The 20,568-nt window shown below is 43.6% G+C and overlaps 1 protein-coding gene across 1 annotated transcript in view; it reads left to right on the top strand.

Annotated features, from left to right (window-relative positions):
• Positions 1–10,340: 10,340 nt before the first annotated feature.
• Positions 10,341–20,568, top strand: part of DRC5 (dynein regulatory complex subunit 5) — a 106,196-nt gene continuing 95,968 nt past the window's right edge. Inside the window, exon 1 of the mRNA XM_086925116.1 lies at positions 10,341–10,630. The gene's annotated coding sequence lies outside the window, so the exon portion shown is untranslated. The remainder of the gene's footprint in view (positions 10,631–20,568) is intronic.

The following is a 20,568-nucleotide window of genomic DNA, read 5'->3' as shown; positions in this document are numbered from 1 at the left end:
TGTCACAATGAATCCTATCTATGCATGTGCTTGTCACAATAAACCCCTGTCTATTTATGCATTTGCTTGTCACAATGAACCATATCTATTTATGCACGTGCTTGTCACAATGAACCCTAAAAACCCTATCTATTTATTTATGCATGTGCATGTCACAATGAACCCTATCTATTTATGCACGTGCTTGTCACAATGATTCCTATCTATTTATGTACGTGCTTGTCACAATGAACCCTATCTATTTATGCACGTGCTTGCCACAATGAACCCTATCTATTTATGCATGTGCTTGCCACAATAAACCCTATCTATTTATGCACATGCTTGTCACAATGAACCAATATCTATTTATGCATGTGCTTGTCACAATGAGCCCTATCTATTTATGCACGTGCTTGTCACAATGAACCCTATCTATTTATGCATGTGCTTGTCACAATGAATCCTATCTATTTATGCACGTGCATGTCACAATATATCCTATCTAAGAACCTCTCTATTTATGCACGCCCTTGTCACTATGAACCCTATCTATTTATGCACATACTTGTCACATTGAATCCTATCTATTTATGCACGTGCTTGTCACAATATATCCTATCTAAGAACCCAATCTATTTATGCACGTGCTGGTCACAATGAATCCTATCTAAGAACCCAATCTAGTTATGCACGTGCTTGTCACAATGAACCCTACCTATGTATGCATGTGCTTGTCACAATAAATCCTATCTATTTATGCACGTGCTTGTCACAATGAATCCTATCTATTTATGCACGTGCTTGTCACAATGAACCCTGTGTATTTATGCACCTGCTTGTCACAATGAATCCTATCTATTTATGCATGTTCTTGTCACAATAAACCCTGTCTATTTATGCATTTGCTTGTCACAATGAACCATATCTATTTATGCACGTGCTTGTCACAATGAACCCTAAAAACCCTATCTATTTATTTATGCACATGCTTGTCACAATGAACCCTATCTATTTATGCACGTGCTTGTCACAATGAACCTGATCTATTTATGCATGTGCTTGTCACAATGAACCATATCTATTTATGCATGTGCTTGTCACAATGAACCCTATCTATTTATGCATGTGCTTGTCACAATGAACCCTATCTATTTATGCATGTGCTTGTCACAATGAACCTGATCTATTTATGCACGTGCTTGTCACAATGAACCTGATCTATTTATGCATGTGCTTGTCACAATGAACCATATCTATTTATGCATGTGCTTGTCACAATGAACCCTATCTATTTATGCATGTGCTTGTCACAATGAACCCTATCTATTTATGCATGTGCTTGTCACAATGAACCCTATCTATTTATGCACGTGCTTGTCACAATGAATCCTATCTATTTATGCATGTGCTTGTCACAATGAACCTGATCTATTTATGCATGTGCTTGTCACAATGAACCATATCTATTTATGCACGTGCTTGTCACAATGAACCCTAAAAACCCTATCTATTTATTTATGCACGTGCTTTTCACAATGAACCCTATCTATTTATGCATGTGCTTGTCACAATGAACCCTATCTATTTATGCATGTGCTTGTCACAATGAACCCTATCTATTTATGCATGTGCTTGCCACAATGAACCCTATCTATTTATGCATGTGCTTGTCACAATGAACCCTGTCTATTTATGCATGTGCTTGTCACAATGAACCTGATCTATTTATGCATGTGCTTGTCACAATTAACCATATCTATTTATGCATGTGCTTATCACAATGAACCATATCTATTTATGCATGTGCTTGTCACAATGAACCTGATCTATTTATGCATGTGCTTGTCACAATGACCCATATCTATTTATGCATGTGCTTGTCACAATGAACCCTATCTATTTATGCACGTGCTTGTCACAATGAACCTGATCTATTTATGCATGTGCTTGTCACAATGAACCATATCTATTTATGCATGTGCTTGTCACAATGACCCCTTCTATTTATGCATGTGCTTGTCACAATGAACCATATCTATTTATGCACGTGCTTGTCACAATGAACCTTATCTATTTATGCATGTGCTTGCCACAATGAACCCTATCTATTTATACATGTGCTTGCCACAATGAACCATATCTATTCATGCACGTGCTTGTCACAATGAGCCAATATCTATTTATGCACGTGCTGGTCACAATGAATCCTATCTAAGAACCCAATCTATTTATGCACGTGCTTGTCACAATGAATCCTATCTATTTATGCACGTGCTTGTCACAATGAACCCTTTCTATTAATGCATGTGCTTGTCACAATAAAGACTGTCTATTTATGCACATGCTTGTCACAATGAATCCTATCTATTTATGCATGTGCATGTCACAATATATCCTATCTAAGAACCCTATCTATTCATGCACGCCCTTGTCACTATGAACCCTATCTATTTATGCACATACTTGTCACATTGAATCCTATCTATTTATGCACGTGCTTGTCACAATATATCCTATCTAAGAACCCAATCTTTTTATGCATGTGCTGGTCACAATGAATCCTATCTAAGAACCCAATCTAGTTATGCACGTGCTTGTCACAATGAACCCTACCTATGTATGCATGTGCTTGTCACAATGAACCCTATATATTTATGCACGTGCTTGTCACAATGAATCCTATCTATTTATGCATGTGCTTGTCACAATGAACCTGATCTATTTATGCATGTGCTTGTCACAATGAATCCTATCTATTTATGCACGTGCTTGTCACAATGAACCTGATCTATTTATGCATGTGCTTGTCACAATGAACCTGATCTATTTATGCATGTGCTTGTCACAATGAACCATATCTATTTATGCATGTGCTTGTCACAATGAACCTGATCTATTTATGCACGTGCTTGTCACAATGAACCATATCTATTTATGCATGTGCTTGTCACAATGAACCATATCTATTTATGCATGTGCTTGTCACAATGACCCCTTCTATTTATGCATGTGCTTGTCACAATGAACCCTATCTAGTCATGCATGTGCTTGTCACAATGACCCCTTCTATTTATGCATGTGCTTGTCACAATGAACCATATCTATTTATGCACGTGCTTGTCACAATGAACCATATCTATTTATGCATGTGCTTGTCACAATGAACCTGATCTATTTATGCACGTGCTTGTCACAATGAACCATATCTATTTATGCATGTGCTTGTCACAATGAACCATATCTATTTATGCATGTGCTTGTCACAATGACCCCTTCTATTTATGCATGTGCTTGTCACAATGAACCATATCTATTTATGCATGTGCTTGTCACAATGAACCTGATCTATTTATGCACGTGCTTGTCACAATGAACCATATCTATTTATGCACGTGCTTGTCACAATGAACCATATCTATTTATGCATGTGCTTGTCACAATGAACCATATCTATTTATGCATGTGCTTGTCACAATGACCCCTTCTATTTATGCATGTGCTTGTCACAATGACCCCTTCTATTTATGCATGTGCTTGTCACAATGAACCTGATCTATTTATGCACGTGCTTGTCACAATGAACCATATCTATTTATGCACGTGCTTGTCACAATGAACCCTATCTATTTATGCATGTGCTTGCCACAATGAACCCTATCTATTCATGCACGTGCTTGTCACAATGAGCCAATATCTATTTATGCACGTGCTTGTCACAATGAATCCTATTCATGCACGTGCTTGTCACAATTAACCCTATCTATTTATGCACGTGCCTTTCACAATGAACCCTATCTATTTATGCACGTGCTTGTCACAATGAACTCTATCTATTTATGCATGTGCTTGTCACAATGAACCCTATCTACTTATGCACGTGCTTGTCACAATGAATCCTATCTATTTATGCACGTGCTTGTCACAATGAACCCCTTCTATTTATGCACGTGCTTGTCACAATGAACCATATCTATTTATGCACGTGCTTGTCACCATGAACCCTATCTATTTATGTATGTGCTTGTCACAATGAACCCTTTCTATTTATACACGTGCTTGCCACAATGAACCCTATCTATTTATGCATGTGCTTGTCACAATGAACCCTATCTAGTCATGCCTGTGCTTGTCACAATGAACCCTATCTATTTATGCACGTGCTTGTCACAATGAATCCTATCTATTTATGCACGTGCTTGTCACAATGAACCCCTTCTATTTATGCACGTGCTTGTCACAATGAACCATATCTATTTTTGCACGTGCTTGTCACAATGAACCCTATCTATTTATGCATGTGCTTTTCACAATGAACCCTATCTAGTCATGCCTGTGCTTGTCACAATGACCCCTATCTACTTATGCACGTGTTTGTCACAATGAATCCTATCTATTTATGCACGTGCTTGTCACAATGAACCCCTTCTATTTATGCACGTGCTTGTCACAATGAACCATATCTATTTATGCACGTGCTTGTCACAATGAACCATATCTATTTATGCACGTGCTTGTCACAATGAACCCTTTCTATTTATACACGTGCTTGCCACAATGAACCCTATCTATTTATGCACGTGCTTGTCACAATGAACCCTTTCTATTTATACACGTGCTTGCCACAATGAACCCTATCTATTTATGCACGTGCTTGTCACAATGAACCCTTTCTATTTATACACGTGCTTGCCACAATGAACCCTATCTATTTATGCACGTGCTTGCCACAATGAACCCTATCTATTTATGCATGTGCTTGCCACAATGAACCCTATCTATTTATGCATGTGCTTGTCACAATGAACCCTATCTAGTCATGCCTGTGCTTGTCACAATGAACCCTATCTATTTATGCACGTGTGTTAGACCTGTCAGCCTTAGCGTTGTCTTTCCCTATTTTTTTCGCTTTTACCTAATTTTTCCCACCTTCTTTTTGGTTGGCCTTAGGTCTCTGGGCACCTTCCCATTGCTATACAATGCTAAGGTGCAGGTGCTCTCTTCCCCTAACAAGGCTGCCACTGACCCCTGCTAGTGCAGCGTGGTCTTTTTAGATGCACTATAGTAGCCAGGAGCTGGCTGGAACCCTTAAACATTGTTGCAATACCAGCCTGCCTGTCCATAGCTAAAGTGGGGAAGCTCCTGGAACCTTCCAGAATGGGGGAGTGGTCACCAACTGCCACTGCCAACTGCCACTATAAAAGAAAAGGGAGGGAAACTTTCCAGTCAGTTGGGGCATCACTTACCTGGGGGACCCTACGTAGGAGACGTAGGTGGTCGGGCCTAGTCAGTAACCTATACCACTGGGGGTGACAGGGTTTAGGTGCTGCTCACCAAGCTGAGTAGGGAACACTGAACTAGCCCACTGATCTGGCCCGGAGGAAGGGGAACCCAGGGCCACCTGAAGTGACCTGCTGAGGAAAGCCTTCAACTCCAAACCCCCCGCCCTCCAGAAACCAAGAAGCTGTTACCACAGAAGGGCGCCTGAACCACCAAGCGCCGAGAAGCCGACTTTTCTGTGCCACCAGGACTACGGGGGTCAACCAGGTCCTGGACTGAGCTGCACCTGCGCCCCCTTGCCTTCACCTGCGCCTGAGCTGTCCTGCCTAATTCCCCCTGATTGAACTGCCTGAATTGCTGTCCTGTCTGACCTGATCTGGCTACCCCATGCTAGCTCCCTCACCTGACTGAACTGCCTGCTGTGCCTCCTGAGAAGCGCTCTAATCCTCAAAGTCCTGGGAGCTGCTGTTCAGTGCTGTGTCCCGTGACCCCCTGTACCTGGAGCGGCCGTAAATCGTCCGCGCCAGCCTGCCTTCCACCTGCGTGTCCAAAGCGCTATTGCCTGGGCGGCACTTGTGTCCCCTCAGGCGCTACACCCTTCAAGCGCCGTCCTGCCGTGAAGCGCTGGGTCCTGGCACCCTATTGTTTGTTGAAACGCTCCTCTGCCCAACGAGGCGCTGCCTCCCCACGCGTTGTGTGTGACTTGAAAGGGCTGTGACCCTGTACGCTGTGGGGCCATCCTCGAAGCACTGCCCCTTCCTGACTCACCGCTGCTCACCAAGCCCCTCTCATCGGCGCTGGCCAAGAGCGTGCCTGGGGCTGGAATCCCTGCCATCAGCCCGGATACCAGGAGGGCCTTCCCACCACTGCCAGCATGGTCGCGGCAGCCCCACGATGTCAGGAGGGGGCCGCCGCAGTGTTGTAGCGGGCCACGTTAGGCCCTGAAGCGAGGCTACACCCATAAACGTGATGGGGGTGCCCGGCCACATCACTGGCCGTGCCCCTGCTCCACCGGTGTAACGACCGGATTTTCGGACCAGATAGGATCAGCTCACCAAGACACCACCAACCTAGCCAAAACTTAACCACCTCCCTCCTCAGGACCCATCTATCCAGGCACCTGGGTACCTACCTGAGGATGGGGAACTAGCAATATACAAGCTCATATCATCAAAAACACCACTAAATCTATGGGGATTACTAGAAATACTCACTGATTACTAAGGACGACCATGCCCTACACCACACTCATACCTTATAGTCTCGCGGCAACTCAGACCCAGACTATGCTACCCTCCTACTCATAGTGAAGGGGGCAGTTCCAATAACTTACCATTACACACTGACACACTCAGTGCTCTCTCAAGCCACAATCCTGTGGGTGTATGCACTGTGTCCTCCCAGTGCTCTCACTATTTCATACATACACAAGCCACAATCCTGTGGGTATACACACCGACCACAATCAGTGCTCTCACTAATGCCACTCTCTCTCTAGCAGCAATCTCACTACACACCATGTCCCCCCGGTGCTCTCATTAACGCCGCTACACAACGACGATCACTTTCCTATGAATACCTTCAGCTCTCTCTCTCTCTGTTGGGAAGTTTCTCTCATACATCTAATACCTACTGGGAATGTGTACACAAGGATGGCCAAATTACAATATGCAAAGGTTATTATCAAATACAAGTGCTCCTCTACTCCCTTTTAATCCATCAGTTACCATTACAGTATCTGGCTAGAAGAAAGGTTAACTTTATTATAAATAATAACAGTTACACACTATATGCAAAAGTTATTCCCTGATGTAGGCGCTCCTCCTCCCTTTTGATCCATCAGTTACCATTACAGCATCTGGCTAGAAGAAAGGTTAGCTTTATCATAAGAATAACATCTACACAGCTGTTTATTAAGAACTGGGGTTCCTTTATTATAATGGAAAGCTTTATTACTATAACACATCCACATGTAATTGACAGGGACTGTAGAAAGCTAAAGAGGGAATGGATTATACTGCACACCGCTGAAAGAAAAAGGATTAGCAATACAGTAGGGGAATCTAGCCTAGGAAATAAAAGACAAGATTAAGGTGTAAGTGTAAAGCAAACTAGTTTAGAATACCTCACCCTATTAGAAAGGAATGTTTCTCTCTCTCTCTGGTGGAATCAGGGCTCTCTCTCTCTCCCTCCGTCACCACAGCTTCACTCCTCTGGCTCAACTGCTCCAGCTGGCAGCTTCAACTCCTCCATCTGACTGGTAACTGCTTTAATGCATCCTGATAAACTGGCAGCTCCAGCTGACAGTTCCAACTTCATTCCAAGATTTATCTGACTGCTTTCTCCGGCTTCAGCAATCATCTGCCTTCTCTCTCCATTCCAGAAAAACAACTGAACTGAACTGTTCTCTTCAGCTCCAAACAAACCATCTGACTTCTCTCTTTCCAAGAACCGACTGACTGACTGACTCTCCTCCTCTTCTGCAATTCGTTAAAATGGAATGCTCTCCTCTAGTGTAAAGTTCCAGCCAGTAGCCTCCTCCCACCAGGTCCATGCACCAGGCTCCCTGCTCCAGACGCCCTCACAGTAATCAGCTGCTTGTTTCGTCTAGAGACTTGAGCCCAGGGACACTTCTTGATAAGATTCAGCTCTGGTCGGTTCTCTCTAGTTTGCAAAGAGCGAACAACACCTCATAACTAAAACATCACCTTTACCCTGCAAGCATCTCAGTCTGCAGGGACAGAAAGCAAAATGGAGTCTCTCTAGTTCTGGGCCTTGTAGGCCCGAAAAGGATGAAATAACACTTAGCTCTATCAGAGTACATACACAAACCATAATATAACGTCAGGACTACAGGATCCACCCTCTACTATAGGTAGGATGATGAAAGGACACATAATTATGTCAAAGCCAATAGGCAATAGATGGATTAGAGTCTAGAATAAGGGATCTATCATCATATTAAGCAGCTATCCTCTAGTTTATGCTTCTAGGTCTGGAAAAAGGCCTGAAAAGGACCAACACAAACCAAGAATAGGGATTCAGATTGGTAGCAAGCTTAAAGTCACCATCACTCAGAAATAGAGCCAAAAATACGGTCACAACAACCGGGACTGGCCAACCGGGCCGCGCCCTCACCGCGAGGCCCGGCACCCGGGGAGAGCTCGTTGCGGAGGGGGCCGTGGAGCACGAGAGCCCCCTCCGATCTGCTACACCCACTGGGTCTGCCCCTCCATTGGCGCTGGTGCCCCATAACTGCCCCCATCGCGACGCTGGGCCGAGTGAGGCCTACAGGAGGGCCGGAGCCCTCCCTTTCACCCAGACCGCCGCAAGGGGCCCGGATCGGCCCGAAGAGTCAGGTAAACCTGGGGGAGGGGGGCAGAAGGCCAGAGAAGGACCCTAGTTCGCCCCTCCCCAGGGGAAACGGTTGCTGGGCCCCATTGGCCATAATTCATTGCCAAAAGTGAAGCAAACCCCCAGGGAGGAGGGCGGAAGGCCCCGGGAGGCCCTGAGCTCGCCCCTCCCTGGGGAAAACTGGTGACTGGGCCCCGTTGGCCCCCATTAGCCCCGTGAAGCACTTAGCCCTCATTAATTTGAAGAGGAGGTTAACCCCTGATTAGGGGTTGTTCTGAGAGTGTTTATTAGAGTGGCCCAAGGAATGTAATGCTTTCCCTACGCTTAAGGAAGGGTTGGTCCTATGCTTCATGACATGATGTTCTGATGCTCAGTTAAATCTTCTTCCGGTGTTTCATGTAATGGTTTTCCTATGTATAATGAAATGTTTTATTCCTGCCTAATGTCAGGATTATTCTGATCTGCTGAAGTGTTTCTTCTTGATGCAATGTTTAGTCCCGCATAATGGGGAGGTTGCCTGCTCTTCCATAAAAGGTTTTACTCCTGTGTATAGAAGTGTTCTATACTCCTGCCAAATGCAGTGTTTCCTGGAGGCCTTTAGTTACTCAATGAAATGTTTACTGCAGAGCAATGCAACTTTATTCCTCTAATGAAATGCTTGAATGAGATATTGATGCCTTGAATATTGATTACCCTAATTCCAATCCAGATAAATGTTTACTGATTTTAACCAAATTTACAGGTGTGGTCTCAGTCCTTGTGTGTGATCGCTGTCTCAGTGGATGTGTGTGCTGTGTAGTCACGCAACATCTAAGCTTTTGGGTGTCTACCTGCTCGTGCCAGGCTACCCCCCGGGGAGCTGGTGAACCCAGTTCCTACATTGCCACAATGAACCCTATCTATTTATTTATGCACGTGCTTGTCACAATAAACCCTATCTATTTATGCACTTGCTTGTCACAATGAACCCTATCTATTTATGCACGTGCTTGCCACAATGAACCCTATCTATTTATTTGTGTAGTTGTGCAGCTCAATGGTGGAGAAGTGTGGCTCAATGGTTAGAGCGGCAGACCCTGATGCAGAGGGACCAGGGTTCAATTCCCGCCTCGGTGGGTCTTGGGCTCAATTTCCCCGAACCTGATAATTCTCGCCCCGGTGCCTAATTTAATCATGGGTCCCACGCTGCCACTCTGGGTAATAGCTTGCTTAATCTCCACAACTGCCCCAACAGTGCTAGGATGCCTGGCTTTCACCCTGGGGGTGCCCAGGAGTGGGCAATTCACAGGGAAAGGACAGGAAGGGTTCCTCAGCGGTATGCTTACAGTGCCTTGATGCCACGTCTGGGGTGATACGTGCGCTATAAAAGCAACACTACATTTACATTTATGCATGTGCTTGCTACAATGAACCCTATCTAATTATGCACGTGCCTGTCACAATAACCCTATCTATTTATGCATGTGCTTGTCACAATGAACCCTATTTATGCATGTGCTTGTCACAATGAACCCTATTTATGCACGCGCTTATCACAATGAACCAATATCTATCTAAGCACGTGCTTGCCACAATGTTGCACGCGAGGACAGATCCGCTGCAGCCGTAGCGCACATGCGCGCGCATGCGCTGTTGAGCGCTAATGCTTTCTTTCCAGAGAGCGGGGCGGGAGGAGGGCCGTGCTCTCATATCTCGCAGGTGATTGGCTGACGGACGCTGCGCCAACCACAACATGGCAGCTCAATGTTTAGCGACAGTTCGGACCGCCACGTCTGCCAGCCACAGAGAGCCGCCGCCCTGCTCCCGTACCCCAGGGGTGCAGTGCCGATGAACCGTCCGCGCCGCGCTCACGGTGTCCCTGGCGACACTTGTGCTTCACGCCAGAAATCTGCAGCGGCCCTCCGCGACTGCTGGCAACACTGCGCGTCCATGGCAACTGGCTCTCGAAGCACTTCCGGTGACGACTTCCGGTCCGGTCTCTATAGCGACGGCTGTCAACGGAAGAGCCTGGAGCCGGGTGAGAGATCCTCCATTTGTCTCAATTGCACTTTATCCTCCCTGCCTGCCGAGCTCCCTCCCTCCCACCGTCGCCGACCCCTCTGCCCGTTCCTTCCCTCTCCTGTCTCCTCAGAGCCGGGCCAGGTGTATTCTGGGAATTGTAGTTCTGCTTTAAAGTTGGACAGTGGGCATAAATAAATGCACACCGTTAGACCTGGCCCTGGGTGATGCAACAAATAAATCTTTCACAATATAAAAAATATGATAAACTGTCTTCAAGATTAAAATTTGCATTTCTTTAATAGGTGGGAGGGTCTCATGTCAGTGCATCAGATTTTATCTATTTATTTATTTATTTAATGCGATTTTCTATAGCGCGAACATTACACGAAGGTGTCAGAGCGCTTTACAAAAGAACCAGTTGCGATACATACAGACTTAGGATTATATGCGTTGCATACAAGATACAAACAGAAATAAATTGCAAATGTACAAGTTATAGAGTCACACAAGGAGGACAAACAAACAGAAAAAAAGGTGTATATCATAAAAGGAATCGTTTTTAAACATAAAACATTCATACCCACCGGTGAAGACAACGCCACCAGTGAAAGAGGCAAGTCGCTTGTCATGTGAGCCGTATATGTGGTCTAGATTCTTATACAAGAGGTTTTTGTACAGCGCCCACCCTGAACGCGTGGATTTCAAGCTGCTCTGATATGTGATAATGAAGACAAAGGAGGCCCAGTGAAATAAAATATATGCTTAGAATCACACAATTTGGTTAACTAAGTAGGCCAAGATTGAGCCTAAGTTTAGCAGTTTATAATAATATTAATAATAATAACAGTTTAACATTGTGTGATTCATCCACCCGATAGGTATCTATTTCTTACTCATTTTTAGGTTGAGCATTCGAGACCTCTTGTATATACTTTAGTATATACTTATATGTGTTGTGTATATACTTTCTTGGCTCTGGAGATCACCACTAGGACTTTTCTCCTTCCATTTAGGGACTTTTTTTTCAATTCAACTGCCTCTATTTAACTGTCTTAATAGAAAACAACCAGTAGAGATCAGTAAAATACCAGAATTGCTTTCTGCTTGTTCAACTGCCTCTATTTAACTGTCTGGATAGAAAACAACCAGCAGAGGTCAGTAAAATACCAGAATTGCTTTCTGCTGAGGGACTTTCTTTTTTAAAAAAAATTCTGACAACTGCCTCTATTTAACTTTCTTGATAAAAAACGACCAGCAGAGGTCAGTAAAATACCAGAATCACTTTAGTATTCTCTAGATTCCAGTGCATAGAACTTGTCTTTTACAAGCACCAGTAAACAATAATATTTTTTTCAAATTTTGTATTTTCAGTGATGTGACCACCGAAGGCCCTGATTTTATATTAAAAACAGAGCTTTGGACTTTACCATTTCCCGCTGAAAGGCAATATTTCTCTACATGTGTTCCCATACCTGGCGTGTCGCGTAATTCAGTGCTTACTTTCCCTCCATCTTAAAGAACAGTAGATGTTTCAGCACCCTGCTACTGGGCTGCATAGCTAAATACATATAAGGTCCCAAAGGCGAGACCGATTGCATTGCAAATGCTTGTTTATATCAAAGGCCACTCAGATAAACTTGAAGTTAGAGCGTGGGTTGCGATCAAAAGTCACGAGAAAGCTTCACACGTTTTGTTCTCGACAGTCCAAGAGAACTTTGAGCTGAGCAATTCATCTGGCTCAAGCCTGTTTTCAGCTTGCAGTGCTCTCCCACCTTTAACCATCTTACAATGTGCTGATACTTAAAAAGATAGTGCTGAAAGTGCACCCACTTGGGCTCTGCTTTCTCATTGTGTCCACCTTCACCATGCCTGGTCATCCTCTCTTTCTCAATCTCCTTCTGTACCCTGCTCTCTTCCCACCGCTTCTTCCTTCCTGTCAGCCCCCTCACTGCACTTTTCTTCTTTCCTCCTTTCTGCCTGCCCCACAGACCTCATCTGACTTTTTTTTCCTATGTGATTTTTCCCCAGGCTTGAATGCATTGGTTTATACTTCATCTGTTGATTGCTAGAATTGTGCATCGTTGGTATCCTGGCTTATAACTTTATGTAGTTTAGGTCATGTGATCCAAACAGGCAGTCAAAAATGTTTGACTTAGGGCCGGATGTACTACTGTTTTTTGCATTCCGATTTCCCTTTTGTGACCGCAACATAGGTCTTCCCTATTTACAAACCCTATTTTGCGATTCAGTAACTTATTAGCTCAACCAAGCCACCACCACATTCCAGTGGCGGCTGGTGACATTTGAAAGTGGTGGGTTGTAAAAGTCTGTATTGAGGGCCACTTGGCAAGCGAGTGAGCTCGACAGACTGTCATAAAATGGGTTTGGGGGGTACGTCTGGAAGAATTTTTTTTTCAAGAGGACAAATGGTGCATTTTCAAGCAAATTTGAGAAACCAAAAATGTTTATAAAGCAATTGTGAAATGAAACTTAGAATATTGAAAGACATAAAGATACTCCATATATTAGTGAATGAAAATTGTTCAACGGTTAGTTTAGTTTATAAATTCAAATTGTACAATGCGACAAGCAAGGTCTGCAATTATCCTACCTGGACACATGGTTGTCACTCTCTGCACTGCATCTGGTTGGCACTTAAAGCTGAAAACCTTCCTACAATAAAGATTATGTAATAACAAGCAAACACATGGGTATTGCAAAATTAAAATGTACATTATAGTTCCAGCAAAATGTTAACATGTTGTAATTACATATGTATTAAACTGAATGTTTGAAGCCTTCCTTCTCTTTAAAACCAACTTTAGTTATGATGACACCAATAAAGAGATTCATTTCATTTAATGGATTTCCTTTCTCAGCGTTTACACAGTGCAGACTACAGCCTGAATCCATATGTCCTTCCATTTGTTACCAGGCCCGGTATTTTTGTGCTGGCAAATGGTTTGTATTTATTGCTTGAATTTGGACCTAAGTGCCTGCTTTCTGTAATTTTATTCAGACTGAATTCATTTGTTAAGACTGAAACACAGAGTTTTAAACTACTTTGGTGAAGGAATTAGCCCAGGCACCTTTTCTTTGATGCCACATCACACAGACAATCTACATATATTGCCACAACATCAACAACATTGTTGATTTTTTTAATACGTGCACAGGCAGCGCTCTATGAGCTGTTTTGTATTGCCTTCATTGCTTGCCTTGCCTGCTGTGCTTATGGCTTTTCATTCAGGGGCAGGCCTGAGCTGAGAGTCGCATAACCGCGGGACGGTTTCTTAAAGCTCTCTTGGAGACTCTCGTCCCCAGAGCAGTAAGATTTTCTCGTTTTTTGCTGCTCGGTGACTTAAACATTCATGTAGATTGCCAGGAACGTCAGGAAAGTAAGCTCCTATCCGACTCCTTCGACCTGGCCTCTCTTACCCAATGGGTTTCCTCCCCTACTCATTCAGGCGGTCATATTTTAGACGTCATCTGTTCTAACTTTCCGCTGAAGGTTGAGGCCCCTCAAATACTAACTTGGACTGATCACCAGCTTATTAGATTTTCTTGGTCAGCCTTGAAAGACTCACCTAAAGCCTACATGAATACACGCCTCCCAAAGATCAATGTAGACAATTTTTCTGCTTGGCTTGATCAGAATAGGCCTTATTTGGAAGGAGAATTAGATTCCGCTGTTCAGATTTTTGATAGGTGGATTCGAGCAGCTTTGTCTGTCTCATCGAAGGCAACTGACCCTGGTAGAAACAGGATGACTCCCTCACAACCATGGTATTCGCCCCATCTTCGAGCTAGTAATTTAGTCTGTAAAAAACTGGAGCGAGCTTGGAGGTTGGCTTATTACCCACAAGCAAAGGTAGCTTATCGCTCCGCTCAGCGAGAATACTATGCCAATATCAAACTGGCCAAAACTGAATATTTTGCCAGAAGAATTGAGAGGGCGAATAATAATAGCCGCGAGATTTTCTCTATAGTAAAAAGTTTCCTTTCTCCATGTGCTGAACAAATTTCTATCAAACCCTCTACGGAATGGTGCGAAAGTCTCTCCTCCTTTTTTTTTGACTAAAATTGCTAAAATCCAGCAAAGTCTTAGAGCTATCGGTGGTGGGAGCGGGACTGATGATAAGGTTGGATCTAATGTTGTTCCTACACACACCATGAAGAGCTTTGCTCCACCCTCGGTGGATGATACCTTAGTGGCAATTAAATCGTTAAAATCTGGTGCCCCTGGGGATACCTGTCCGGCCAGGGTGTTGGCTGAAGTGGCAGAAGCAGTGAGGTTTCACAAATAATGGGTCTATCTTTCACATCAGCCAGGGTTCCTAACGAATGGAAACAGGCTAAGCTGCTTCCTTTGTTAAAAAAGGTAGGTCCAGATCCTACTGTGCCTAGTAATTATAGACCCATATCTCTACTTCCAGCTATGGCAAAAATTGGGGAGAAACTTGCATTTGCCCAGCTGAATGCCTTTGTAGAATCCTCGGAGGTCCTACATCCTGCCCAGTCTGGCTTCCGTGCAGCTTATAGCACTGAGTCGGCGTTGGTGGAGATTACTGAGGCTATCAGGGAGTGTTTGGACAGTGGCGGCAGAGCGGCTCTGATTTTATTGGACCTCTCTGCCGCGTTTGATACTGTCCCACACTCACTCCTCCTGACTCGCTTGGCTGAGATTGGTGTGCTGGGCTCAGCACTGGAATGGGTGAAATCTTTTCTATCGGACAGGTCTCAGCAGGTTTGGATCCCACCTTTTTCATCCTCAATTAGGCCCCTCACTACCGGGGTTCCCCAAGGTTCCACATTGAGTCCCCTGCTTTTTAATATATACCTTACTCCTCTTATTGTGCTGGCCGAACAAATGGGAGCTAAAATCATAGCGTATGCAGATGATACGCAGCTTTTATTTACCTGGCAGGATGCAGCAACTAATACAGAGGTTGTCCGTTCGTGCCTCTCCGCTGTGTTTAACTGGTTAGCAGTGGCACAGCTGAAGTGCAACGAAGACAAGACGGAAATTGTTCTGTATGGCCAATTCCCACCCAATTTTAGAGAACTCTTGTGGTCGCCTGATTTTCCCCAGCCAGGCTCAGTTACCATCACTGCCAAGAATTTGGGAGTCTGGTTCGGAGAGGATCTGAGATTCGAGGCACACATAAAAAAACTCACTGCTGTGTGCTTTGGATCTCTTAAAGCCATGAGAAAGTTCTTTCCATATCTGCCTTCATCAGCTAGAGAGTCGGTTGCGAGAGCTTTAATTTTATCTCGGCTCGACTACGCCAACTCTCTTTTTAGTGGCACTCCAGCTTTCTTAGTCGCCCGACTGCAGATTATCCAAAATGCGACAGCACGGTTGCTGTGTAAAATTCCAAGTAGAGAAAGCGTGCGAGCACACCTAATGGAACTTCATTGGCTGCCGATTGCTCAAAGGATAACTTTTAAAATCCTTACTTTAGCATTTAAGGCAGTCCATGATATGGGTCCATCCTATCTGAGAAAAAGATTCAGCCGCTATGTCCCCACTCGGCCGCTACGTTCAGCTGGCTGTAATTTCCTGAGTGTGCCCCGCTTTCAGCGAGTACGACTGGGAGGCTACTCGCTTGCTGTTGTCGCAGCTCGGACTTGGAACTCTCTTCCTCTTTCCCTGACATCAATTGACATTTTTTTCTCTTTTAAGAAAGCACTAAAAACTCATCTTTTTAGAACAGCCTATTAGTGTTATTATTCTTTTTAGTTGGCCACTTGCTTGTTTTCTTTTTCGCGCCAGGATACTCTGGTAGTAATGGAGCGCGTTATAAAACAGCAAATAATAATAATAATAATCATTCACCAACACTACACACAGGTAGTACACCACATGCTAGTTATTAAATACTATTTCACTGTAGTTAAATATACCGATCTGAATCCTGATACTTAATCACCTCACACTGCTACCTTACAGCCGGAACAATAACCGAAAGAACACATTAGGCACTGCAGGGCAGTTTAGTGGTAGTTTGCAAGGTTAAACAGAAAGATAGATATCCTTGGTGAGACGGTAGAGTGCACAACATTGCTGATTTTTCAAACATGTGCCATGCTGCAAGTGCTGTAGCGATACATGCACTGCTCTTATGATTACATTGCTTGCCTTCCCTGTGACTATGGCTTTTCATTTAGGGGCAGTCTTGACCTCTGGGTCAGTTAATTCAACAACACTGCACACAGGAAGCACATCACAAATGAGTTGCTATGAGACACCCAATCAGAATCGCAATACATAATAATTTTAAACTGCTGCCTTTCGGCCCGGACCTATACATGCAAAGAACGCTCGGGCGCTGCAGTCCAGGAGTAAAACTATGCAAAGAAAACACACATTTTGTGAGCTGTGGTATTTGATTTTTTACAATGAGGGACTTAACAAAGGCGAGGTCTCTGAGGCCCGTTCCGAGCTTAAGTTAGCCTGTGATTTACAATGGCAGACCTGAGCAGAGGGTCACATAATGCAAGACTTAAACACATAACATAGTGACATAATAGTTGTGAAATGCTATTTCACTGCATTTATTTTTACAGATCCATCCGACTCCCGATCCTTACTTATTTGGGCAAACACAGACAGAAGACCACAATTGATGCTGCTTAACTTTGCAATGGCAAGTAGCTGAGGCCCGCTCTGAGTTTGAGTTTACCATCTGATTACTTTGTGAGACGGCAGCGTGCAGCGCGGCCTGCCCGGCTTTACTGCCATTTTGTAACTCGTCGTGGACTGTGTGACGCAGTATGTAATTGTAATTAATAGAACAGCAGGGGAGACCTTTCAATGCCCTTTTTTTTAAAAACGAACATTTAAACTTCAGGAATGTCTTGTCACACAATAAACATACTACATCCCCACAATCAGGACTGCACTGCCCACAAAAAGCCATTATGCCACGGCACGCACAGTTTGTCTCAGCGGCGGCCGGCAAGCTCGAGGGAGGGATGGGGGGAGTCACGGGTGGAGAATAAAACAGTTTAAATAAAAAGTACCTAATTGCGGGGGTACCGCACCGCCTCCAGGCCGGCCACGCTCTACTGGTGGGTCCGCATGTTCCTGCTGCAGGAAGCAGCCAGCTTCCCTCCCCTACGCAACGCAAGCCAATTACAACGCTGGTAGGCGCAGCAGGCGAGTGCAGCAACCGGGACATTTTCTCTGCATAGAGAAAAAGGCAGAGTCGGCGGTCCTGCTCAAGGGTGGGGGGGGGAGTGGCTTACTTACTCACTGTTGTGGGTACTAACTGGTTTGTCGGCTCCAGGACCGACCAAACAGTCAGTACCCACAACAGTGGGTAAGCCACTCCCCCCCTGCCCTCGAACAGGTCCTTCCGCCCGCCGCCCCAACCAGGCACAGAGTCACTTCTGCTTTCTCTCAATGCGAGAATGCAGAAACATAAATGGTAGTTTTTACAGTTTATGTTTCTGACTTCTCGCACAAACGAGAATGCAGTGGAACGACGCCCCAATGGGGGAGCCGCCGCTGCCGCATTCAGATTCCTCAACTGTATGCAGGAAGGTGGGATACAGTTGGGATGTAGGCAGGGGTCCCATGGACCACGGCCTTCTCTTAAAAAATGAAACTGTATCATTGTATTTTTCTTTTTTAAATGCATCCCCTTTTCCTTTAAGGAAAACAGCTGAATTTTGAAAAAACAGCTTTATTTGAAAAGCAGTTACAGACATGGTGGTATGCTGATCCCAGCAGGCCACCCTCCCTGGAAGTGCAAGCCATTCCCAATGGGGTTGTAAATTACGCCTGCCTCATAAATACTTATGAAGCAGGCACATTGCAACCCATTAGAAATCGCAAACAGTGTCTGAGATACTGTAGTAAATTCCAATTTGTGATTCGCAAATGACGCAATTTGCAACTCGCATATTGGAAGGGTTGTACATCTTGCCCTTAATGTGCTATGTCCCAGTCAACTGTTCAATATTGTTTTCTTGACTTTCCCAGGTTTTTCCTCTATTGATAAAAACAATATAAGGATTAAACAAATCCTTACCCAGAGTTCCCTCTCTCCCTGCCTCTCTCTATCTCTCACACGCGTACACCACATATCTATCTATCTATCTATCTATCTATCTATCTATCTATCTATCTATCTATCTATCTATCTATCCAGATATATATATATATATATATATATATATATATATATATTTTTTTTTTTTCACAAAACTCCTGGAAACCAGGAAAGAACGGGTCGCACTCACCAAAGGATTTCGTTTCAGTAAAGTTTCTTTTTAATTCTTAGCTTTGCGTTTCCATCGGTTCACTCAGCAAGGCAAACAAAAAGCTGACGCGTTTCGCAGCAGCCGCTGCTTGATCACGGTAACTTACAAACAATGACTTGATAGTGGTTTACATACGTTTGAAAAGGTCATTACATCCTTTCCTGTACAAATTAACCGATACAAGCCCATAAGCTTTATGGGACATGTAGTTTTATATTTTAGCTGATATATAAGTCGTGCAAATTTACAAAACCATAGTGGGTAATCTGTCAGTAAAAAGATTTCCATTTATATAAAACACAGTGCTGTTAACCCCATTCGATATTGGTATGACATTTGATATACCCACATTTGTCCTTTTATATGTGCACTGATTTTCAAATATTAAATCATTTGTATTTGCATTTGCATAATGGTCATGCATTTGTTTCCTACAAGTGCACATATAATTCCTCCGACTGATTTAAACCAAAAGGGGTCATTTTCCTGAATTTTAAGATGTCGAGATTCTTTCTGACGAAGCAATTTTTCTAAATTTCCTCCACGTTTATTGTCTGTCACTTGGTCAATGCCATAAAATTTCAGTGTTTTCCAATCCCCCTTGTGGGCCAATTCCATATGTCTGGCTATGGCATTGTTTTTGTCCTTGTTTGTGGTTGCACGAGTATGTTCTAAAATTCTCTTTTTTAGTTTGCATGTTGTACTCCCTATATACTTAAGTCTACAGGGGCATTCTACGATGTACACCACATATCTTCTTTTGCAACTGATCAAGTTTTGAATTTTCCACATCCTTTTGTTGGCCATTTGGATTTCCAAAGTTGGTTTGGCTATTTGGCAGACCTTGCAACTGTAACATTTGACAAAGCCTTTAGTTTGTAACCATTCTTTGCTTTTGTTTTGAGTATCTAGATGGCTATGCACTAGGTGATGTTTGAGATTCCTTGCTCTGTGATATGTTACTATGGGGTGATCACCCACCATTTTTCCAATGGTACCATCTAACTTGAGGATTTTCCAATTCTTTTTTAGAATCGAGTTCACCATTTTGGAGTGCTGGGTATAGTCCGTTATGAATCTTATCTCTGTTGTTCTTTTTATAGTTTTTGTTTTAATTTTCAAGCATTCACTTCGTGTTTTTTCATTTGCCTTTTTCCAACAATTGCTTATCGTGCCAGCATTGTATTTCCGATTTTTACATCTTTTTCCTGAGTTGGTGCTATGTTTTAGCCATTCATTTTCCTAAATGCAGATTCTGCGAATCCGGAGAAATATATATATTCGAGTGATATATATATATATATATATATATATATATATATATATATATATACATATATATATATATACATATATATATATTCTACTGGCGATCGCCAGTAGATAGTTATAGTTAGGACCTATTATCCATAGGAAAACCGCAAAATTCTATTGCCAATAACTTTGGCGTGGATTGATGAATCTTCTTGAAATTTTCCAAACTTTTGGCCAGCTCAGTTCCGCTCCTTCCCGGAATTCTAATTGGCTGTCAAGCGGTTGTAAACATTCGAAACCAGGAACTGTTGGCAGCCATTTTGTGTCTCGGTAGAAGCGAGGGTGAAGAAGTCTGTGAAATATGTTGGCAAAACGTGAACAGGGGCAGGTTAGACAGACCCTGACCCCCCCAGGCCTGCTGAGGGGGTG

The sequence above is a fragment of the Lissotriton vulgaris genome, chromosome 6 (genome assembly GCF_964263255.1).
Source record: "Lissotriton vulgaris chromosome 6, aLisVul1.2, whole genome shotgun sequence".
Lineage (NCBI taxonomy): Eukaryota > Metazoa > Chordata > Amphibia > Caudata > Salamandridae > Lissotriton > Lissotriton vulgaris.
Note: the sequence above shows the minus strand (reverse complement) of the source record. Positions and strands in the feature narration are given on the sequence as shown.